We start from the raw sequence: 25475 nt of genomic DNA on the forward strand, positions 1-25475 counted from the left end.
ACTATATTTTATTATAGAATATATTCAATTAAATTCAATAAGCATATATTAAGTGTCTATTATATGTGAAAAACTATGGTGAAACTTCTCCCACCTCATTGAAAAGTGAGAAGGGAAAAGTGAAAAGGGAAGGAATAAGCTAAGAGGAAGGGAATACAGAAACTGGGAGGGAAAGGGGTAAGATAGGAGGAGGAACTCTAAGGTGGGGGGAGGGATACTAAAAAGGGAGGGCTGTGAGAAGCAAGTGGTGCTCACAAGCTTAACACTGGAAAGGGGGGAAAGGGGAAAGAAGGGAGAAAAGCATAAACCGGGGTTAACAAGATGGCAAGTAATACAGAATTGGTCATTCTAACCATAAATGTGAACGGGGTAAACTCCCCCATAAAGAGTGATGAAAATTCTGAGAAAAATAAATCATGTCTGTTCCCATGAAGAGACATTCAGTTAGGGGTGACAGTAAGAGAAGGGGGAAATGGTGAAAGGGAGAGGAGAGGGGGAAAGGAGATAAAAGGGAAAGGAGAAGGGGAGTGAGGTAGGGGCGAGGTTTAAGGAAGACAGGTTTTGAGAAGGACCTTTTAGGTTTGGAGATAAAACAGAAAACTGAAGGTTAAGAGAAGAGGTTGGTCATCTGAATGTAGTATATCATGACTTGGTGTTGTTGGCTATCCATACAAAAATATGACCATTTCAGATATTCAAAAATTTAATTTTGATGAATTACAAAACTGATGTGATCATGAGAAAACTCTTAGGGAATTTTTTTCCTGGTATTAACACAACTTTTTTTAGGAGTTAGGAATTTAAATTTAGGATTCTTATTTACTCTAGAACTCTTGAAATTATTAAGATTCCAAGCAAATGAAGTCATTTCTTAAAAATAAAAATATTTATAAAAATGGAAGTTCTACTTAGCTCTTTGGCCCTATGTTCCAGAAATGTTAAAGGACACCCACAATAAACCATTATATTTTGCATGTCAAATCACAGAGTTCTTGAAGGGATTTTCAATTCTAGAATGAATTTGGTCTAAATAGAAAATTCTGATTTTGAAGAAACAAAAACCACATATGTATATATACACATAATAATGCTTAATGTGACTTCTTTTTTTACTTGGTCAAAATATATGCCTAGAATTAAAATCAAAGCAATTTAAAACCTACATGACAAATTGCCTGCTAAATGTGAAAATATTGTCTGATTAAATTTTAAATCATTCAATTCTAAGTTCCACAAATTAAGGAACTTGTTCTAATATTATATTTCCCCAGTGATGATTAGACAGTTATGCATATAATAGCAGCTTAATCCTTGATGAATTGGGTTGAAGATTGTGGATTGGTGAATAAACAAGAGTTAAGACTAATTCTATGCCCTGCTCAGATCACATCTGAAGTACTAATATGTAGAGTTCTGGGTACCTCATTTTAGAAAAGCTGTATCTCAGCTGAGATAACTAGAAGAGAACCACCAGTTTGATTAAGGTACTTTAAACCAAAAGAAGGAATTGGAGATGGAGACATTGAGTTTCAAGAAGACTTGACTCGGGAGGTAACAGCTATCTCCAAGTACATAAAGATGATGCTTATTTTGCTTAGTACCAAAATGAGCAAGGGTGGAAGCTGAATCAAGTTTAGAATGGGTAAGGAAGCATTTCTAACAAGTAATCTGTTCCAAAGTGGAAGAGGCTGTCTTGAAAAATAGTGGGTGTCCTCTTACTGAAAGTTTCCATTCAAAATTGGGGTGAAAATTTCCATTTAAAATTGGGGTGAAAAGTCATCAGGTACACTGTGGAGGGGGATTTTTTTCAGGTATAAATTGCATCAGATGGCCACTGAGCCCCTCTGGGGATTCGCTGGGTTCAATAGTTCTAAAATTCTGTGATTTTTATGAATTTTAAATCTGGAAAATCTACACATTCCAGTCTTTTAAAAACTGATGAATTAAAACATTTTCAATGGATTAAAGAAGGTTCATTGAAGCAGCCCATGCATGTATGAAATGAATACCCTGAAGAACTTCAAATGAATTTGATCATAACAGTTTCTTAGATTACATCATCTATAACTGATATTTATACACACAGATCCTATGACATAGATCTGTATTCAGCCCTTAGTTGTACTTTATCATAAAAAAGATTTTTTAAAATCTTCGGACTTCTTATACAATAGAGGGAGGTAAACTTTTGTTCTAGAAGACTCGGGATTAACGGAGTGATAAAAGCAAAAACTTGATAAATTTTTTTAAGTTATAAAAGTTAAAATTCTCATTTAAAAATAACATGGAATCCAAAGTTCAATCCAATAAATATTTTATACTTCATCTCCACAATAATGGCAAGGACAGGGAAAGGAGAAGGGAAAGAAAGAAGACAAAGGGGTAAACTAGTAAACAGAGGAAATGATGAGCTGCTAAATCTTACATGCAACTTTTCATGGGAACAGTCATAATGAATCATGAAAATAAGTTCACAGTGTGGTAGAGTGGGTTTTGGAGTCAGAAAACCTGGGTCTGGATCAATTGTGCTATTTACTTCATATGTGACATTGTTAGAGTTATTTGACTTCATTTCTCTAGTCCAGTTCCTCATTCATTAGATATTTTCCTAACTCCAAATCTTAATATAGCAATGGATGAAATCTAAGGTCTTTACCATCTCTGGAATTCTATTTTTCAAGATTTCAGGGACACAGATGAGTCATTCCTATAAGAGTAAGGGAAATCCTTGAGAGAGAGCCTTCTGAGTGAAAGAGCAAATGTCAAGGAGATAGCTGAAGTTACATGCTTCCATTTTACCTGGGTTCCTATATATTACAGCCTTTAGAATCTAATTCATTCTTGAACATGAAAATAGAGATAATTAATGGGACAGGAAATTAGATACAACACTCAAGGGGCCCAGGTGGGATGCAATAAAATTTGGGAGATTTGTTGGTAGTGCTGGGCCAGCTAGAAAAAGGAAAAAAATGTGACTATAGGTCCATTCAGAGATAGTGTTAATAAGAAGCAAGTTGATCAGGAGATAATAAGGCTTCCACGGTAGACAGACCAGTGAGACTTGGAAGGCTTTGGCTTTTCAGAGGGTGTTAAGAGGCTTAAAGGCCAAAAATACTGGAAGAGAACTTCGGAGATAATGGAGTTGTGAGCATGGCTTAAGTAGGCTGGAGATATTGACTTCTCTTCTGCTTGACTTGATCTTTTCCTGAATTCTTTAATGGATCATAATAAAGAACTGAAATGTTTTTGGCAACAATTTAAAAAATTTTTTAAAATGATTAAACTGAAAATTTAGGAAAACATAGTGGACAGAAGTCTTTAGATTGATATTCAGATTTAGATTAGGATATTTATATCCTAATCCCATCAATAATGAGGTGTTAAGAGTCTTATTTTCATTCAAAATAATATAGAAATGTAGATTATGTCTAAAGTCACTTTGCAGTATCAAGAAAAATCAACTAAAGCTAAAGTTGTGTTTTATTTATAAATGTTCATTAAGTGACAACAACATTCCCAATCTGTTTTTAAAGAAAACACATTCAGAAGATAGTTATGAGGTATATGTGTGACTAAGAGAGATGACCAAATATTTTAGTTCCCTGCAGCTCTTCAAAATTGCAGGCAGGATTAGGGGGTACAACTCTTTAAGCAGACTATAGACTGTTAGGACTTTAAATGTTTAAGGACCTTCTACATTGATTACCTATATTGATTACCTATATTTATAGCTCTAAAGAGTACTAGATTTAAGATCTGGGAAAATTCTTGAAAAGCTCACTAGAAATGGTTAAGTGACTGTGGATTTGGAAATAGTAAAATTACCAAGAACTAGTATATGACATCATTAAGAGGAGGTTGTGCTAGACTAGCTTCCTTTCCTTTTGTGAAAGGATTCTTAGTTGAGGAAAGTGCTGAAGAATAGGTGGCATTTACCTATATTTAAGGCAAGCATTTAATAAAGTAATCTTTACTTTTTTGTGCACAGAGAAGACAGACATGGCCTGGAGGGCATTATAAATGGAGGGATGAAGATTCTGTTGGAAGGCTGGACTTCCAAAGGCCACTGAATTAAAGGCTGATGCCATTGTAGTCTCTAGTGGTATATACCAGGGGTCTGAGCTGGTTTTGTTTCCCATTTTTATCACTGACTTGAGCAAAGGCATATATGGAGTTGTCTATCTTATTTTTAGATGACACCAAGTTGGATGACAGCCAGGAGATCTTGACAGTCTATAGTAGGAGTTGACAAAGCATGACCCACAGGCCAAATCTGGCCCTCTGCCTATTTTTGTCTAGTCCTTGAGCTAAGAATAACTTTTACATTTTAAAATAAAGTTTTACTATAGATGTGACCCTGAGTTTGCAACTCTAGAGCTAGTGCATGAGATGAATATAAATTCATTAAGATGAAATAGAAATCCTTATACCTGGGTACAAGAAATACCAATTTTACAAGCATAATTTAGCAAAGTCATACAATTAGAGAGCAAGCTGTATGATATATGTATATGGGGAACTGCAAGCTGAGTCAGAAGGGTGATATGATTGATTTTACAGAATCACAAGATCATTGCCTGGGAGCAAGAAGTCACTATACATCAGAGGACTGATAACTATTGTCCTTTGCCCTCATCAGATTTCTTTGAACTGCTGTTTAAATCTGGGCACCATAGGTTAAACAGGACATTTTTATAAGCTGAAGAACATCTTTAGGAGATGACTAGGGTGGTGGAGGAACTTGGATCCATTTCATATGACCCTAAGCTGAAGTAACTGGGAATGTTTAGCTTGGGGGTGGGGGAAGACTGAAGTGGCCAGGAGAGCTGTTTCAAGTATCTGAAAGGCTGAAATATAGAATGATGAGGGATTGGACTGTTCCATTTGACCTCAGAAGCAGGAGCAAGGGGAATTTGAAAAGAAACATATTTCTGCTTGATGTAAAAGTTAGAGCTGAGCTGCCTCAAGAGGCAGTGAGTCATCCCACCCTGGAGGATTACTAAGAGAGGCTGGATGACAACTTTTTGTGTTTTATAAAGTTTAGGTATGGGCAGAATTATATGGCTCCTAAGTCCTTTCCAGCTTTCTGATTATGAGCTTAGAATAGCTGAGATCTAGCTCTCTGTGCCTTAGTTTCCCTATCTTTAAAATAAACATATTGCTTTGCATCATTTTTCTTATGGAATAGTAAGGATACTAGGAAAAGTGCACTTTGCAATGCCATACGATATAAAATGTGCTTACTACAAAATGTACAAAGCCCTAATTTAATGGCAAAAGAATTAGACCTGAAGCCAGAAGACAACAGTTCAAATGCTTCTTCCACGTATTGTGTTCTTGGACAAGTTATTTTAACTTTGACCTTCTTTCCTCATCTTTAAAGTGGGAATTTTTACTCTTCCTCACTCATAGGCCTATAGTGATCTTGGCAAACATGTCACATTTGCTATAGTATTTAACTGCCTCCAAACTCTATGATCTGATTCCATTTCCTCTCCCTATTAGAGTCCACATTCATTATTCCCAATAGTGAGAGATGATTTTATGAGCTGAGCACGCAGTAAATTCTGAAAAGATGCTTATCTAGCAAAGATATTCAGCTCTGATTCACAAATATCACGAGAGGATCCCATGTTGGTTCTGATTTGTGGAAAGTAATGTGTTATGTGTATACACGTGCTCCAAAGAATTAGATTTAACACAGAAATGGTACAGAGCTGAAGAAGAAAAACAGCTTTAGTTATTATAGGTACAGGAGGGGAAAGAGCTCCATGAAATGCCCTGCAAAGAATAATGCCTCAATAGGGAATCTCTTGATAGCATGTTCTGACACATTTTTTTCAGTTTTAGAAGATGTACAAAGGGAAAGGGATTAAGAAAATGTTATCTGGTTTAAAAAAGAACCCAAAGAAGGGCTCTGTAATGCACTGAGAGGAAATAAAAATTAATACTGGCTCATATCTATATTTTACAAGTGGGTTTTTGAGAAGAAACTGGTGAAGTAGATTGTACTAAGATTCTTCCAATTTTTCAGATAAAAAGACTGATGTTCAGAGAATAGAAGAGAGATTAGCCTGAGATAACAAGTACTGGGGCTAGGACTTGGAGCCAGTCTTTAACAGACACAGCTTTCTCCACAACACAAGCTTGGGGGAGACAGCATGTGGGGAGAGTTAGGAATCCTGTTGTGGGCAGGATTCTCTTCTGGACCCAGTTCAGGATACCCCCCGCCCCTGACGCAACACTTCCATAAAGGTATAAGAAGAAAACTTTTCCCCCAAACTACAGTATCAAATTCTATCTCTGTGTTCTGTTTGATGACATTTTCCTGATTTCTCATAAACTTGACAAAGGAGGCTAAGGCTTGAGATGCCAGAAAACACTTCAGAATCATAATTATATATTAGGCAGATAAATGACTTACCTCTCAGGCCCTAATTAGTAATTTAGGGGCAAATGATATAATAAAAATCAAGAATTTCTAGAGTTTCTTTGGAAGCTACTAAATTGTAATGAGATGCTGTACAACAGGGTATAATGTATTTTGGGGTGTATAATGGACCCTTTGACAGTCTGGGGAAACTCATGGTCCCTGTCCCAGAATGATGGTTTCAAATGAATAAAAATACAAAGGACTACACAGGAAATCAAGATTTTTTTTCTCCCTAAAGTTCATAGACTTCCTGATATCCATAAGCCCTTTGGAAGTCTATGCACTCCAGTTGCATTAACCACTGTTCTAGAATTACTTTCTTTCTTTGCAACTTTTCTACTTCTGATAAGGAAATTACAGGCAATTTGGGGTCAAAGTAATGCCACATAGAGAGATATGGATATAATCTAGTTGGCTGCAAAAAGGGCCTCTGTAAAATTCAGCATAATGTACTTTACACAACTACAACGTCAACTGTGGAGAATGGATGTGAATACTTTGCTGACTAGAGAAAAACAGGTTAGGAAGTCAGAAACTAGTTGTTCTTTGTTATACCTCCTTGAGGACAGGGACTATTTTTGCCTCTTTTTGAATCCCTAGCACTTAACACAATGCTGGCTCACAGTAGACACTTGGTAAATGTTTACTGAATTGATAAATCTGAAATATGAAAGGGGAAATGATACAGGTATTATAAGTAAACTTATTTCACATTTTTAAATTGAGGCATATTCTAAGTAAGGTATTGTTTTGCTTTTACTGAATACAAAGCCCCTGAACTGACTCTAAAGCATTTATTGGCACCATTCCATCCCAATTATGTTGAGAGGGATATTGGGATCATCATGCATGTATCACAGTTCTGGAGTACTTTTACATGACCCATGTTACATAGGCCCATGGAGAGGCCCTAGCAAGAAGGAAAGGCTTCCAGTATGCATCTGGTTGTCTGAGGACCAGGGCAGCTTAGTTTGGTGAAGTTCATCACCAGTCCGGCTGCATGATCACATGCTTGTTTAAGTCAGCACTGGCTGAAGAAATCCTCAAGCCAATGAAATCCTGAGTCTTTGAAAGTTCCTTAGTGGCAACACTGCACTGGGCCATCAGCTTTCCACAATGACCCTGTGAGATGAATAGTTCAGGTACAGTTATCCCCGTGATACAGAGAGAAAAAAAGCTAGTCAGCCCCCTAGCACAACTGACCTTTGACCACAGATTACCTCACTTCTTCCAATCACAGATAAGGACAGAAGTGTAGAGAGATGAGAGTACAGGCTGCTTCAGACAAAAGATGGGGACCTATGTTGGAACCTAAGTTTTAGGAGAACTAATGATGAAGTCAAGGGGTCTGAGGACTGAGAAAGTCCTGAGGAAATCCAGACATTTCTGGGCCAGGACCATGGGATCATAGATGCGGCCTTAGGAGGGGCCTTCAAGATCATACAGTCCAGTCTCCATGTTTTGTTGTGAGAAAACTAAGGCCCAGAGGGAGAAAGTTTGTAGTGGTGGCTTAATTTGGATTGTGTGGACGTTTAACAGTTCACAATGCATCACTTTTGAAGTCTTAAAGTCACGGGGATCTGTCCTTGGTCCTGAGCCAGTCTACAGTTTATCAATCACCAGCACCAACCAGAGAAGGCATGTGTCAAGCCTGCTTGGAAGACAAGAGTTTTATACAAGAGTCCCTGAGAGAGATTAAACTTTTTACACTTGGAACTTCTAGTAAGGAGCTACTTTTACCAATGCTGCATCTCTGTACCTGCTTCCTCAAGCAGGGAGAGGATGGGTGACTCACCCAGGTTTACCCAACTAGAACCTTGACCCTCAGTGTCTGCTGACTCTGAGACCAGCTTTCTTAACACACGGATACGTGCCAGGTTCTATGCTTGGGTTCAAAATAATTATCTTCCCCACATCACAAGAACAAGATGAGAGCAGTGTGGGTAGACAAGAATCCCTATGAAAAAGAGGCTTTTATAAATCTAAGTCAATAGTGTGGTAGGAAGTCTGCACTAAGAGACAGTGTCCAAAGGAGGATAGAAGGTCCCTGATCAAATCACATATGTATTTCTGTCTTCAGTTCTGGGGGCACGGAGAAAGACACATTTTTTAAAAGATATGGAAAAGCTACAGCATCCAGAAGTTGGTGACATAAATGGCCAGGGCCAGGAGATCAGCAGAAGAGATTAGCTGGTTTGATTGGAGAAGAGTTACTAGAAGGCAGGACAGCTGTCTTTGAGATTTTTGGGAATGCTATCAGTCATGAAGGAGAGAGCTCATACATAATCTGTTGATCTTAGGGAACAGAAAAAAGAATGGTAGGGGGGAAGTAGGAGGCAGAGTTCTCATAAAGAAAATCTTAATTTACAGCTTTACAAATTACACTTCAAAAGCAGAATGTAACACTGAGTGCTCTCAGTATGTAATAAATTTCCCCTTCTGCTTAGTGATAGCTACAATCAACATACCTTTCTTTGAAAATAAAGTTCAATTTAGACATGTAGGTTTTTTCTGTGAAATCTTCTATTTTATAATAGAAACTGCCATTTGGTTTTTAGCCATCAGCTAGAAAGCACAAACTGCCCAGAGTTAGCGCCAACCTTCCCCTAATGTTGCTACAGGGATTCATTTTTATTTGGTTTGGGCCTGAGAATTACTGGTGTAAGGAATATTCTCCACTAACGCAGATAAGGTCCTGCTCCCCAGTGGGGTCTGAGGGAGAGGCCTGAGATAGTGAGAAGTTAAATTGCCCAGTCAACTGCCAGTACCAATTTCCATTCTTTCCTTAATTAATTCTATTAAACAATAGCAAGTGATTTCAGACATCACAGCTTTTTACTGTATGTGTGTGACAGATTTAATGATAAAGTCTGAGGCAGGAAAAAATATAAAGACTCTATGCTTAGATAAATGCCTCTGGGATGATGAGAACTCATTTGATTCTTCCCAAGAAGAGCTGCTAATGCTTCTGCAGCTGAAGACATGAAGACCACCAATGGAATTTTAACCACTTTTACTTACTGTCCATTTCTGTTGAAAGGGTATTCTCTAATGATCTGGCAAGAGGTTAGATCTATTTGCTTATTTGACAGAAATGAATCTTTTGGGAGAAGGGTGGGAACATACATAAAGAGTTGTTCATTCACTGGTATAAGAAATTCCCAAGGTGAAAATTTTCTCCACTGATGCAGACTTGTAAGCAGGCAGAAAGTCTTAGTGGTTGAGGGTGGAGAGAGGTGGAGTGAGTTAGTGGAGAAAGGTGGAGTGAGTTAGTGGAGAGAGGTGAAGGGATATGACCTGGGAACACTGTATATGTATTATGTGTGTGTCTGTGTATGAGGTGGAGGGAAGAATGGAGGGAGAGAGAAGGAGAGGGAGAGAGGGAGAGAAATAGAGGGAGGGAAGGAAACCAATATTTGTTAAGAGTTCAAACCTGAATTCAGATCTTCCTGACTTCATGGCTAGCCTACTAGCCACTAGGCCAATCCAAATGAATCTAGCTTAAATTATCTAGGTAAATGTATTGGTTTAAAAAAAACTTAAAACTATGACAGTGACCAACCCTGGAGCAAACGTATATGTGTAGTTCTAAGAGTCTTAGGACAATTTAAGGGTGCTCAAAACTACCTATTTAGGGGAAACATACTTGTGGCTATTACTTAGACTTATATACTTAAGTGAGAGTTCAAGTAATTGATCCTAACATATAGCACATTGGGAACAGTGTGAGATTTCTTGATGTATTAAAAGGGCTAAGTATTCTGTGATTTGAATAATTTATGTTTGCAAGGGGAGGGAAAGGTTACTCTCATCAAGAGTGCTGGTTTCATATTTTAAATTCCTTAAATTCTATACAACAAACACTTTTAAGGCTCTTTTATGTGCAAAGACCTTGGGGAAAATCCCCCCCAAAAAGGAAACACCAAATTTCAATTTGTTCTGAATCTTACACGTGGAGTATAATGTTAAATGAATTGCCATAGTTGATTGCAAGGGAAAGTAGTATTTTGTGAAGCCATGACATTACTCTCAAATAATGATCCCCACAAAAATAGAAAGAAGTTTTCATCTTGTCTAAACACGGAAAGAAAAGTTGATTTGTTCTTTTGCTACCTATGAAATCCTGGCAACCAGTGAGCAAAATCTGGCATAGAGCTGTGGAAAACAGAGTCCTGAGCCAGCCTCTTACTCTGTTGAAAATGACAATAGACAAAGAACTTTCTCTTTTCTATCACTGCAGGCCAATCTCATTAAAAGGAACTTCGGGGGATGTTCAAATTTCTTTCTCACTCTGAAAATATATAAACACCCCTAAAAACATCCTTTCTCCCTGTACACTATATCCACTGGGAATCTAAACGGCTTCAGATTCAATGATTCTTTCTATGTAGACGATTCTCAAGTCAATTTATCTCACCCTAAACTCTCTCCAGACCCTCAGACTTGGATCACTTACTACCTACTGGATGTCCTGGAGGAATCTTAAACTCAGCATACAAGCTTGTTACCATTCCTTCCTAAGCCGCTCTTCTACCAAGTGTCCCTGTTCCTGCCTAGGGCACCACTGCCCCTCTCAGACTTGCTACCTCAGGACTATCCTCATTTCCTTTCTTGCATCTCATTTATCCCACAAACTCAACACTTTACCATGTCCTCTTTTCGTTCCCTTCTCATTTGTTCCACACCACCCTGGTGCATGCCCTCATCACCTTATGCCTGGTTCTAAACAGCCTTGGGTTGGTCTTCTGGCCTCCTTCAGGTCTTACCTTCTCCAGCTCATCCTTCAGCTGGCTGCCTCACCCCTTGCTGGGACCATGTCCCACCACCCATTACTTAAGGATTGTACAGAAAATGCTCTTTGGCCCTTAATGCCACACAACCCTGTCCCATTCCATCCCCAGCTTCCTTACGCTTTATGCCCCACCCCACACACCTGGGGACTCCTCAGTGTTGCATGGACATGACCTTGAACCTTTTCAATCACTGAACCCCATGCCTGGAATGCTTCCCCTCCTCCCCTTAGCTTCCTCCCAAGTTCAACTCCAATCTCCCCAGAGTAGGTGGCCCTTCCCAGTCCAGAACATCCTCTCAGTGATTACCTCCCATGTACAATGTAAATAGCGTGCATATACACAGTTGTACAGTAGACTGTAAACTCCTGAAGGGTAGGGGCTGTTTTGGCTTTTCTTATGTCTGGTTGTTTTTAAATCACTTAGCACAATGCCTAGTACCCAGTTTCTTAATACCTGATGAACTACAAAGCCTATTATAAAACCTACCTTTGTACATCTTAAGTGTGGTCTATAGGCTAGATCTCCTATGAAAAACAAATCAAAAGCACATCTTAAAGAATCATCCTATGTGAAGAAAATCATTCCATAATATAGCTAATATTATTGATAACATATTTGAATTTGTCAGGTATTGAAATTCCAGTTTTTACAACTTAGGCAAAGTTTCTTTGCATATGAGTTGGCATTTTCAGACTACTTTGAAGTTTGCAAAGTGCTTTACAAAAATTCTTTCATTTGATTCGCAAAACAATCTTGGAAGGGAGATGCTATTGTCCTCATGTCACAGAAGAGGAAGCTGAGTCTGACAGAGGTTAAATGACATGCCCAAAGTCCCACAGCCAGTATGTGACTGAGGTAGGATTTGAATTCAGTCTTTCTGACTCCATCTATGGAGCCACTTTAGCTGCCCTACATGGCAAATACTTAACACTCATTTAATTCTGTCAATTTTTATGCAATGATATCTGTAATAAAAGCATAGGATTTCAATCTAACAAATTATTCTTTTTCATAAAAAGAATTATATAGTATAATAAGAATTTTCTATTCTCATCTTACCTAGTGCAGACATAATCAGCCCAGCCCTGAGTGTGATCTCCGTGATACATGGATTGTCTTGGGCTTTTTTTCCTATTTGTATCCCCAGTTCTTAGCATAGTCCTTGGAACACAGTACTTAGTAAATGCATTTTCAGTCATTCATTCATTACTTGTAAATATGATTCTCACTAGCTAGTTAAAAACAAAAAAAATTCCTTGTGTTGAATTATTAATTTCTAAATTTACTATAAGGAGAATGCTATTATGAAATCTGGTAGGTTTTTTTTTCTTATACTAGAAATTAACTTGAATCTGATAACATCTGTATCAAAATCTATATATCCCTGTCTCATTAGAGAAATGCTACAATAGAAATTTGTTGTTGAAATAATTACATTAGGAATTTTCCTTTCAATGAGGAGTATCTTACATTTCTTTTTCTGTTATGTGGGTAAACACAAAAAATGATTCATATACTTGAGGCAAAAGAGCCTCAAGTGGGTGAAAAACATATTGTTTAATAACATTTTAAAACTTTGGCTCACCAGAATACCAGTATCTTAGAAAAATAGAAATGATGACTCTCACCAAGAACCCTTGGAATGCTTCACTTCATGTATCTCCATTTTGCTTTCCTTCTATGTTTGTCTTTTCCCCACAGACATTCTAGGCTCCTTGTAGAGTTCTTGCTACTCTGACCTTTGATCATCTCTCTCAGGACACCAACAAGATCCTGATCAGCCCATTACAGTTAAAACAGAATGAAGCTGAGGCTTAGGATTTGATGCCTTTGTAAGCCACTTTTGTTATAATATCTGATCAGGATCTTGAAAGGCAGGAAGAAAGTATGAATGGTTCCAGGAATGTACTAGCTAAAGAAAAAAAAGGTTCTTTTCCCTTGTTCTTCCTTATCCCCTATCCAGAACTTAGAACTACAGGATTATGTGACCGCCAGTAAGGGAACAACTCAATATCTCTGATGACTTTAAAGTCCTAGGGAGGGAGCTGCTTCAAGCACAATGTTCCCAAAAGAGGCTAAATCACTTACAAGAGCCCAGGATCGTCAGCTAATTGTTAAGAGGCAAGTTTTGAACTTCTGACTCCAAGTCTAGAAATTCTACCCATCAATGCCAAGCTGTCCTCCTTATAAAGCTTAAGACTTTTAGAAATATCTAAATTTAAAATGTGAATGCTTCAAAATACTTGTTGTCAAGTCAGCTTTGGTACAAGATCAATCAACTGACAAGTCTATGACCAAAAGCTCATTTCTATGGCTAATAGAAGAATTGCATTTGATTTAATATTCCAAATATGATAGAACTAGCCAACGCTAGTTTTTCATTATTCATTGAATATCACCACCAGGTTCATGTTACTAGCCAGGGTTTACCATGTATTGTGCTTTGGTGTTAACTGTAACTTTGGTGTAACTATTTAACATGTAAGGAGCTGCCATATGGAGAATACAAATAACTAATGATGGAATCACAGAATTTTAGAATCACAGGGAACCTTCGTGTTCCAGAGGAGGAGATGTTACTTGCACATGGTCACAGCAGAGCCAGAATTAGATAATGGGGGGGTGGGGGTCCTGCCTCCTAAAGCCCAGTGCTTCCACTCAACCATGCTGTGATGAAATGCTTTGTACTATAGGGAGTGTACCTAGCACTTCGGTTTGCTAGGACCTGAATATACAAAGGGCTGCACATGCTAATCAAATCAGTTGTTCTTTCCAAGACTCAGTACAGCCAGCTGTCTTCCTTTATAGGACACTGAGAAGGGAAAGTCTGTGCACAGGTGTAGTGTTACACAGGCCCCACTACAACTAAAAACAGCTCAAGCTTCCATTCTGGGTGCAGAAGGGAGCAGTAAAATGCCTATGTGGTTTCCATTTCTCAGTATGAAAAACAATTACATAGAGTGGTAACAGTCTAATTCTTTACAGGGAGTTTTTACTTTTAGATTTATAGAATGTTATCGTATTATACAAAATACTAACCTTTCATCTCTAGTAATTTACGTAAGAAAAACTGTTACCTTGCTCACTATAAAAATAATTTCAGGGATTTTAAAAAACCATCATTATTATGCTGTGTATAATAGCACACAAAAATAAAGTGAAATGGGGAGTTTCTATTTTATTTAGTGTGCTCCAGTGATAAAAAGAAAATTACTTTACTCTTCTCCCCTGCAAAGTTTTTTTTTTTTTTAAATAGTATTTAAATGTTTACTTTCTCTCATGAGGGGATGGGGAGGATGTCTTCTTTTGAATGGTCATTTTAAAACCATGAGGAAAAGTTGCAAAAACATTTAAAGTTTCAATGCACTTCTTATACAGCAAGTATAAATGAGCCTAATTTGACAAAAAAAAAAAAAAAAAAAAAAAAAAAAAAAACTCATGTAAATGTTTTCTGAAGCCCACCAGAATGAAATTCATGCAAGAAAAGGCAAAAAAAAAGGAATCAAGGTCTTGATGTGGTAGAAGATTGGGTTCCTTTAGGAAGGCAGTCTAAAGCATTCTACAAGTGTAATTCTCAGGAGGAAAAAGTGTTAGTAAAGTAGGTCAGGACTACACTGCCTAAGAAGTATGGAAAAAGATTAGGGGTGGAGCTTAGGACACATTTTACCCCTGCTTGTACTTAGTATTTCCTGTGCCTAAACATCAGCTGAAGTGCCACAGAGAAGGGCAAAGTCATGCCCTGGCTGTGCAACGTCCGGGTCCAGGGCTCAGAATGGAGGCCCTTCCATCCCTAAGTGTGGGCTCCCTGGGCTGGGCCCATGTGGTGGAACCACGCGCTCTCCCAATGAGCACTCAGTCCCATCCTTCTCCTACCCTGGCTGGCTGGACTTCTCCCCCACAGGCTCCCTTCCCTGAGAAGCAGGCTGGCACATAGCACTGTACCTGGGACTCAGGAGGCCCTGGGTTCAACTACCGTGTCAGACGCTCAATAGCCGTGGGACCGGAGGGCAAGTCACTCTAAGCTGTCAGCCCCAAGTCTCCCAACTTAGAGTGTGGAAGACAACCACCTAACACTTCTACTTGCAGTTTAGGCTGGAAAGGCCCCCAGAGGTCCGCGAGTGCCAGCCCCTCACTTTATAGAGAAAGCTTCCGAGTTATCCATGCTTCCATGGGCTCTGAGTGGCTTTCCTTTTCTTTCATTGGCATTTAATATTATTTTTAGCAAATCACAGGTAGGATGCTGGTTCCCATCCTTGTGACCTTGGGCAAGAATTCACCAAACCGTGTGGGTCTCAGCTTCCTCCTCTGTAAAGCAAGCGGTTGGACTGAATGGCCTCCAAGGATCCTTCCCAGAGATCCCCATCTTAGGACTCTCTAAACCCTTTTTAATCAGATACAAGAAAATTGGAGAACAGAGGGCCTCGGGGATCTGTCCTTGGTCCTGTGCTGTTCTGACAATGCGAATGCCAGTCTTCTGCCAGGTAACTTTAAAGAGTTCCATCTACCTATAGCACTGTGAGAGTGACTTGCGCAGGGTCCCACGGCCTGGAACCCAGGCCGCTCTCTATCCATTAAGGCAAGAAGAGAAGAACTGGACTCTGAGCCCTGATTCCATGGGTTTGGGGGAACTCCCAGGGGAGGAAGCTCCTCCTAAGGGGCATGTTTTCTGCAACTACTGGTCTGAGAGTGGAGCCGATGACTCGGGAAAGGAGCTCATTTATACACACATATATTATATATGTCTCTATATAATATAAATGTCTATATATGTACGGATGTATATGTATGGATGTATTTTCACTTTACTTCTCCCCTTCCAAGCCTTGGACATGCCTTCCTTTCCCCCATCTCTTCTCCCTGGGGTCCCCCTCCTCTTTCCTGACCCTTTCTCTGTTAACTTCTAGATCCCCAGCCTTCTCTTTCTGTGTCCTCTCTCCTAACTTTTCCATGGCCCACTTTCCTCCTGCCACTTCTCTGCTCCCCCCTCTTTGGGTTCCCCCTTTTCTGCTCCCTTTCCCTGGGATCCCCTTCTTTCTTTCTGCTCCTCTCTCCCTGGGCTCCCCCTTCCTTTGTGCCCTTTCTCTAGGGACTCTCCCTCGCTTCCTGCCCCTTCTTTGCTGCCTTTTTCCTGGGCTCCCCTTCCTTCTGCCTTCTCTAGGGAGTCTCCCCTTCTTTCTGCCCTTCTCTGGGATCCCCTTTCCTTTCTGCCCCTTCTCTAGGAAATCTCCCCCTCTTTCTGCCCCTTCTCTGCTCCTTTTTTCCTGCTCCTCTTTCCCTGGTCTCCCCCTTTCTGCCCCTTCTCTGCGCTCCCCCCTCTTTTCCTTTCTGTCCCTTCTCTAGGGAGTCTCCCCCTCTTTCTGCCCCTCCTCTACTCCCCTTTCCCTGGGCTTCCCCCTTTCTTTCTGCCCCTTCTCTGACCTTCCCTTCTTTCTGTCCCTTCTCTAGGGAGTCTCCCCCTCTTTCTCTCTGCTCTCCTCCCCGCTCGGGGCCCCCTCCTCCTGCGCTCCCCAGTCCTCTCGGCCCCTCCCCCGCTGCTGGGCGGGGCTGGTCACATGGGGCGTCCCCTCCCCCCGCAGGAGGGATGGGGGCGCCCCCGGCCCGCGGCGCCCCCTCCCGGGGCGGGCACTCACCTTCTCGGAGGCCGGGGCGGGGGTCTACATTACAACTACTGTCCCCCCTCCCCGCCGCCGCCGCCGCCGTAGTGGAGCCGCCGCCGGCGGGGGCTCGGCAGGAGGGGGCGGCCCTGGGGCCCACGCCCGCTCCCGCCGCCGCCGCCGCCGCCGCCGCGCACGACGAGGACGAGCCCGGGGGCAAAGCCTCCCCCGGCGGCGGCGGCGGCGACGGCGGAGGCGGCAGCGGCGGCGAGGAGGTGACAGCGCTCGGCGCCGACGCCATGTCAGCGGGGCGGCCCAGCACGCCTGCGCAGAAGGCGCCCTCGCCGCGCGTGGCCGGCCCCGCCCATCCGGCCCCGGCCCCGCCCACCATCTCCCTCTCCGGCCCTCCTCCTCCCCGACTCAACCTCGTTCTCAAGGACCCCGCCCTAGCACGGAGACTACTGGCTTCCTACGCTTTGCGTCACAGTGGGTGACGCCTAGGCCAGACTCGGGAGCCCCGCCTCCCCACTGTAGCGCGTGCGCCTGCTGCTAACTGCTGGGGGGTCTCGTGCTGGGGGGCGGGGCGGGATGGAGAGGGGCCTCAGTAGTGTTCGAATCCCCCCTCTGCCTCTCACGCTTGTTGGGCCGGGCTCCGGTTCCTTTACCAGACCTCCTGGTCCTCTTCTGGTCGGACTGAAAGCCGAGAATTCTCGGGCCCCTCCAGTAACTAGCGGCAAGTATTCACTGAGGACCAGGTACTGACTGCAGGGGGCTGGCTGGGGCCAGCGGGGAGATTCTGCCCATCCCTCTGAAAGCCAGGAAGACACGGGGGGAAAAAAAGCCCGTCAGCCCTTGGGTTTGTGTCTGCCAGCTGGTGGACCGGGCAGGACCTGGTCTCTCTAAGACTGACCTTCCCCTGTTTGAATGAAGTCTTCGGCACAGTTGCTATCCCAATAGAATGACTAGTAGTTACATTATTATTACTAATATGAATAATTAACACAAAATACACTACAAACAGCGGCCAACAATAAAGAATTCAGTTATGTTTGTGCAACAGCTGTATCGCCTTCCTTAGCCTTTTGGGGCACCTCCTACTCGCCAGGTACTTGTGCTGAGTGCTGGTCATGCAAAACGTCCCAGGACGGAGGCGGAAGTCCGATGGAAACGGGCTGGTCAGTTCCTGACTAGTATTTGTTACTCGGACGTCCTTAGGCAGGTAAGGCGGTGCGCGAGCACTTATGATCATTTAATAGGTGGGTGCTAAATTCTGGCGGAACGTCCACATAGAAGCCGAAAGAAAGACCATCCCCGCCCTCAAAGCTTATGCTCCAACCGGAAAGATGGACCTCCTTTGGTCTCGTTCCCGCCGTCCATTGAGGGGGAATGTGCTAGATGAACTTTAAAATTCTCATTCCGTACAGACTGAGACTGAAAAGCCGGGCTCGGCTCTCCGCAGCAGGCTCGGTGCGCAGGTAGAACGCGAGGCGGGCTCTCGAAGGCAAAGGTCTCCTGGAGTCACTGGTAGAGCAGCCTCATGGAGCTTTACGGCGGCTGTTTGGGGGAGTCGTGACATGGGCTCTCCTGTAGCCGGGAAAGTGCACGGTCCTGGTGCCACCTGGCCGCCCGACCCACCGCGGATGCCGATGGAGGAAGGGTTTTGTGAGTCTGCGTCCTCGTCCAGGTGCCTCCTGGGTTCCCGTTAGCTCAGGTGGTCCTGTAAGACTCATTGGCTGTATGACTTCCAGGAAAGCCATTTGGCCTTGCCCCAGACTGTTGTTCGGATTGTCCGACTCTTCATGGCCCCATTTGGGGCTTTTCTGGCAAGGGTTCTGGAGTTCTTTATTATTTCCTTTTCCAGGATGTTTACAGATGAGGAAATTGAGGCAAACAGGGTGAAGAAACCTAATTGGGGCCACACAACTAGTGAATAAATATCCGAGTCAGGCTTGAATTCAAAAAGCCAGTCTTTCTGACTCCAAGACTGCCATATTCTAACCATTCTACCCCTCAGCTGCCTTTTAAAGGTTATGTTTACCTGCCTTATTAAGTGACAAGTTATTAAGTACAAATTGCACTAGTGGAGGTAATTTTCACCCCAGGAGTTCGCTACATGGATGAAATCATGGATTATCGAGAAAAAAAGCACCTCCTGTCTCCCGTGCCCATTCCCTCACAGATCAATCCAATAACAAAGTATTTAGTCGAGATATTAAGGCAAACAACAAGGAAAAACTATTGGCAGTGCAACTGTCCCCATACCCCCTACATAGTTACCCCTCTGTCTCTGCCCACAGAATTCCTCGTAGACTTCCCTGCTGCTTTTTAGCTTTTTTACATGACCCCCATTCATTCAGAATCTTCCTGTATGAAGGCATTGTCTTCACCCGCAACAAGGCAGTCCTCTGAGAAATAGAGTTGGTCCGCAGACCTATCAGTCAATGTAATTGGGTATATCTTATTACACTCTTACCAGGGAGCCATTCTTTTGGATTAAGGAATGCTAAAATAAGAAGTTTGTAAAAGCTATAATGAAATTACACATATATATGTAATACATATATTATAAATAATTATTTAGCATAGATCATAGTAAGGAGACAAAACAAATAGAATCTTGGGGCTTATTAACAGAAAAAAAAAGTTTTGGTCATTAAATGGATTCTAAGTGATTTGTTATTCTAGAAGAGAAAATTAAAACCATCTCTTTAATTAATTGCAGGAAAACTGTTACTAATAAGAATGATAATTTTTTAAATTTTGCAATTTTAATGCTGGTGGGTATGCTGTATAATAGGAGGCAGCCAGATGGCTCAGTGGATAGCAAACTAAACCTGGAAGTAGGAGAAGTAAAATGGCAACTGACTCTGGTAGCTTTACCAAGAAAAATCAATGGACAGTATGATCCATGAGATAATGAAGAATTGGACATGACTGAAAAAGAACGATATGCTGCACAATGGCAAAAGAACGAAACAAGATGGAGTGTGAATTTTACTTAGACCTTCTGTTCTTGCTTTAAAATTTATTTGCATGCTAACCAGAAGTATTATGGGAAGTTGAGAGAAGGGCTCCTTTTAATTTCTACACAACTCCTTAGATGATTTTGTTAGTTGGAGTCCTTCAAATGGCTTGGATGATGTAAAGTGACCATTGAGGATTTAATGGGAGTGGCAGATAGATGGTGCAATGGACAAAGCACCAGTCTAGAATCAGGAAGATCTGAATTCAAATCCAGCCTCAGACAATTTACACTTAGTCGATAGGCAAGTCACTTCACCCCAATTGTCTTGCCAAAAAAAAATAGGAATTAAAGGAAATTTTATTAATAAAAGATTTTATTAATGTCATTGTTTTTATATCAACTACATTTCCCTTTGTATCCCACTACGCTCCCTATAAGAGAGTTATCACTTCCTAGATATCCTGTTTGTATAGAGTATGAGGAAGGAACTCTTTATTAGCCTGCATTGTCCATCCCCCAACCCTGGGTATCTTTATAAACCTTTTGAGAAATTAGCTCCATCTGGTTCCTTGAATCCTTCTATCTTTGATTTCCCGGTACTTCCTCTGGTCCTTGATATCCCTCCTTCTGAATTCCTGACTTTACTTCCCTGAAAAACCCCAAAGCTATATTTCTCCTATAAAGGAACTGCTTATGATAAAGGTCTTTGCTAAGTTCTTTTTAGGACTAAGCCTACTATGAGGTACTCTTTCTCCCTGCCTTCTAATGGCTCCATTTTTCTTATCCTACTTTACTCTGGTTAGTCTGTTAAGCTTGTCTATGGAGCTAACCTGCCAATAAATGGCATACCCAGGCCTCATGGAGTGTTTCCTTTCTCCTAGGTAATTGTGAGTTCCACTGAGGAACTTGTCTTTCATATGCTCTTCCACTCTAGTTCATATTTACCATTCCTGGTTTCTCTTATATCTCTTTGTCTATAACCTATCCCCCCAAATAAACCTTGCTTTTGGCAAAGAGAATGGCTATTGTGAATTTGTCAATGTTTATTTCTAACTAGCTATTGCTACCCCTATCAAAAAATAGAAATAGAAATAAAATCACAAAACCCATTTATATTGAGCAAAAAAGACATTCTATGTAATGCCCTGAGACCCTCCCAGTTCTCTGCTGAAAGGATGAGAAGGAAAATCATCTTTTATCTCCTATTTTTGGAGCTAAGCTTGTTCTCTGTATATTTACATTTATTTTTGGCTGTTTTGTGTTGTTTCCATTTGCATTGTTATAGCCTCTGTGTATGTTGCTTTCTGGGGTCTGTTTACTTCATTTGCCCTCAGTTCAATGGTCCTCATGATCATTTTACAGCACAATAAAATTCCATCACTTTATTGTATCACCATTTTTTTTTTTTTTTTGCTGTTCTACAATTGATCGGTCTCTACTTCATTTCCAGCTCTTGATGACCATAAAAAGCAGTGTTCATAGTGTAGAACCCAGTCGGGAACACCATCCTATCATCGGGGCTGAGCAGCACCCCTATATTAGTTTTCCCATGTTCCTGTGTAATCACGGCTCCCGGAATGCAGAGTAAGTAGGACACTTTGGGATATATTTGATACCAGCTTTATTTACTACTTACCCATGCCATAGTTAATATAGCCACACACTTAAGTGATAAGCAGCCCAGGGACCCTTGGATTTCAAGTAGTTACAAGGTAGAGGACTGTGACCTCATGCTTCTGCTGAGCTGTCTAGAATTAACTGACCCACAAGTGACCAGTCGAGCTTTCTTGATTTGCCACCAGGTGGCATTCTGTTGGTAGTAAATGCCCCACGGCCACCAGTCCCAGGGTTCCTGAAGTTGAAGATATGGGAGATTTTTCACAAAGATATAAATCTCGTAAGTGAAATGCTGCAATGGAAAGAGCCTTAGATAGTGGAAATCAGGTAACCTGGATACCAGTGAATCAATGAGTCAACCAACAAGCATTATTTATAAATGCCCACTTTGTGCTTGGTACTGAGTATACACTCTCCTACACACACAAAATCCCTGCCCTCAGGGACCTTCCATTCAAATGAGAGAGCCAACATATGCACACAGAAGTGCATATGAAATAATGATAGGCAATATTGGGGAAAGGGCACTAACATCTTGGGGGAAATTGGGAGATTTTAGGGGAGAAAATGAAGGATTCTCAAAAGTGGAAATGAGTGAGTTGTGGTTGAGAAGCAGAGATGGTATGGTGGCCAAGAAGACATGGGCTGAACTCCCTCAACAGTTATTAGCCCGGACTCTGGGCAACTTTTACTCTCTTTGGGCCTCAGTTCCCTTATCTGTAAAGTACAGGATTGGATTCTATGACCCCCCCAAGATTCCTTCTAGCTCTAAACCTATGAAACTAAATGTGTCTTCTGGCCATGGGGGCAAGTTAGAGCAAAGGTATGGAGAGGAGAGATGGGAGTGTTGTGTATGTGGAATGGTAAGGTTAGTCTGGACTGGATTGTAGAGTCCACATGGGGAAAAGCAAGGAATAAATATTTGTTACCTACTCTGTGACAGGCATTGTGCTAAATACTTTATGAATATCTCATTTGATCTTTACAACACCGCTAACTATTATTCCCATTTTATAGATGAGAAATGAGAGGTCATAATTCCCAAACTCCCCCGGGTTTCTTATATATAACAATCATAGAAAATAAGCCAAGCTAAATTCTAGAAAAATGAGAGGAATGCAAGAAAAGTATGAAAAAATTAATAGCTTGGTAAAAGAGGTACAAACTAAATTCTGGAAAAATTGGGGAAAAAATGAGAGGGATGCAAGAAAAGTATGAAAAAATTAACAGCTCGGTAAAAGAGGTACAAACTAAATTCTGGAAAAATTGGGGGAAAAAAGAGGGATGCAAGAAAAGTATGAAAAAATTAACAGCTTGGTAAAAGAGTACAAACTAAATCCTGAAGAAAATAACTTCTTATAAATTAGAATTGATGGGGCAGCTAGGTGCGGCAGTGGACAGAGCACCAGCCCTGAAGTTAGAAGGACCTGAGTTCAAATCTTGTCTCAGTCACTTAATACTTCCTAGCTGTGTGACCCTGGACAAGTCACTTAACCCCAATTGCCTCAGCAAAAAAAAAAAAAAAAAAGAATTGATCAGGTAGAAGCAGATGACAATAAGAACAATAAAAGTCAAAAAGCTGAAACTAGAATAAAATGTGAAATATTGCATAGAAACAAAAACAACTGTCTTGGAAAATAGAATGAGGAGTGATATTGAAAAAAGAACTTAAGACATCTTATTTCAAGAAATTGTAAAGGAAAACTGCTAAGATATGTCAGAACCAGAGGGCATAATAGAAATGGAGAGAATCACCTTTAAGCCTTCTGTGGGAAATCCCAAAATGAAAATTCCCAGGAATATTATAGCCAAAACCCAGAACTGCTAGGAGAAGAGAAAATCCTGAAAGTGGCCAGAAAGAAGAATCACAGTTAGGATTCACACAAGATTTAATGTCTATCATATTAGAAAAGTAGAGGGCTTGAACTATGATATTTTAGAAAGCAAAGAAGCTAGGGTTATAACTAAGAATAATCTACTCAGTAAACTGAGTATACTCCTTCAGGTGAATGAAATAGATGTTCAAGAATTCCTGATTAAAAGATCAGAACAGAATAGAAAACTGGAAAGAAGTTTCATGGTAGGAAAAAGCATATAGACAAGGCAACAGGAATCTAAGCATCCCTAAGTCAGGAAAATCTCTTAAGTCTAGTGAGTGCCTTCCTTCTGGTGATTATTTCCTATTTATTCTGTTTATAGCTTGTTGGCATGTTGTCTCCATTAGATTACAACCTCCCAAAAGCCAAGGACTGGGACACAGTTCTTCATAAATACTTCATAAACACTTCCTAAAAATATAGAGCAGCTAGATGATGGCAGAGTATAAAAACTATTGGGCTTGCCATCAGAAAGACTCATCTTCCTGAGTTCAAATACAACCTCAGATACTTGTTAGTTTAAAACTGTTTCATCTATAAAATGAGCTGAAAAAGGAAGAAGTACTATAGTACTTTTGCCAAAAAAACCAAAACCAACCCCCAAAACCCAATTGGAGTCACAAAGTCAGATAGGACTGAAAAAAAAAATAACCGAAGTATTATAGTTTTTCAGTTAGTTTTTTTTTTCAGTCCTAATACTTATTGACTGACTGGCTGATATGAGGTAGATGTGGCTCCATTTGTAAGAAATGATTCATTTGGATCCCTGCTCTATTCCAGTTAGCATTAATCAGCTTGATATGATTCCAAAGGGAGAGTGATTATAAGTTCTGAATATTAGGTCCCAGAGCTGTGAGCTGCAGATTCCCTTGCTTAATCATAGCAAGCTAACTAGAGGATCTCTCGCCTTGTTTTTCCTTATTATGATCAAGTGCCAGCATGGTAGAGGTGACTCTATTACATGGAAGGTCCCCCAAATTATTTTAGTACCTCCAGATTATTCTGTCTTGTCCAACATGAGCAGTCAGTGGAAATTCCTGCCTTGAGGACAACTACCCTCTTGCTATAGACCATTTTTTGGCTAATGCATCATTTGGCTGATGAAGCAAAGCCTATCAACCAATGGGATTCTGTATTTCATGTAGCCCTTTCTTGAGTGTTCAAGTATCAAATCTGGTATTCACCCTTATAAAAATCATCTCAGACCATGAGAAAGGGCCAGGCTCACATCATTAGTGAGATTGTGGATCCTTCAATAAAGTGTCATTGGCTTAGAGCTCTGCCTCAGTTGTTTTTCTTGCAGATTGGGCAATTATAATCTCCACACGATCTGATCTAAACTGACAATCATTTCTTAGATGCTTACTACATACAAGGTGCCATGCTGGGAATTAAGCAAAGAAAGAAGAGAATGAGAAAACATCTCTTGTCATCCAGCAGCTTATAATTTTGGGGGTAAATCAGAAGGAACAGAGATTAAATGGTATTTCAGATATAGGGAGATCAGTGAGTGATGTAAAAGGTGTAAAATAATTTTCCTGTTAGCAACAATCTTTCAAAGAAAGAATTGTAGAATCTCAAGAGTTGGAAGGAACCTTAGAAGTCAGGTGGAACAACACCTGCCTAAAGGAGTGTTCTTTCAGTTCTGGAAGGCATGAATCCTGAAATGAGACCTGGGATCTATCAACTCCAAGGCAAGATGCCAGAATTCTTTAGTGAGCGCCAAGGCAAACAGGAGATCCACCAAATATGCAGGGCTTGGATGCTGACTTGCCACAACGTTTAGAAATTGCCTGTGAGGCTATTAGTGTCTCATGGATGTCCTATGTGAAGGGGAAATCCAGATCCAGTTCCTCAGACAAGAATTGATTTGACTTAATCTGGGTTTGAATTCTTGGGTCCGAACAATTCTGTGGTTCTCTCCAGCTCTGGAGAGGAATTTCAATGGGGTTCTTATCATCCTAGGAACAGCTTGATTCAAATCTAAAGAGGTCTATAAAGCCTTTGTTCTATTCCTGGTATTTCAACTGGAGTTGTCAAGCAGCAAACATTATGTGACCAATTCCTTGGCCCTTTCTGAAGCCACTCTGACTCTCAGGTAGATGACCATCTTACAGGTGAAGGATCAGCTGTTTAAGGAGAATTCTGATAAGAATGATTAAGAGCATGCAATACCAGCAATGATTAAGAGAGAGA

General features: G+C 40.9%; 1 protein-coding gene across 2 annotated transcripts in view; it reads right to left on the minus strand.

Moving 5' to 3' along the window:
• Positions 1 to 16933, minus strand: part of KRCC1 (lysine rich coiled-coil 1) — a 40465-nt gene extending 23532 nt beyond the window's left edge. For both annotated transcript variants that reach the window (XM_051974404.1, XM_051974403.1), the window contains exon 1: positions 16857 to 16933. The gene's annotated coding sequence lies outside the window, so the exon portion shown is untranslated. The remainder of the gene's footprint in view (positions 1 to 16856) is intronic.
• Between the last annotated feature and the right edge of the window lie 8542 nt (positions 16934 to 25475).

This window comes from Antechinus flavipes, chromosome 2 (genome assembly GCF_016432865.1).
Source record: "Antechinus flavipes isolate AdamAnt ecotype Samford, QLD, Australia chromosome 2, AdamAnt_v2, whole genome shotgun sequence".
Lineage (NCBI taxonomy): Eukaryota > Metazoa > Chordata > Mammalia > Dasyuromorphia > Dasyuridae > Antechinus > Antechinus flavipes.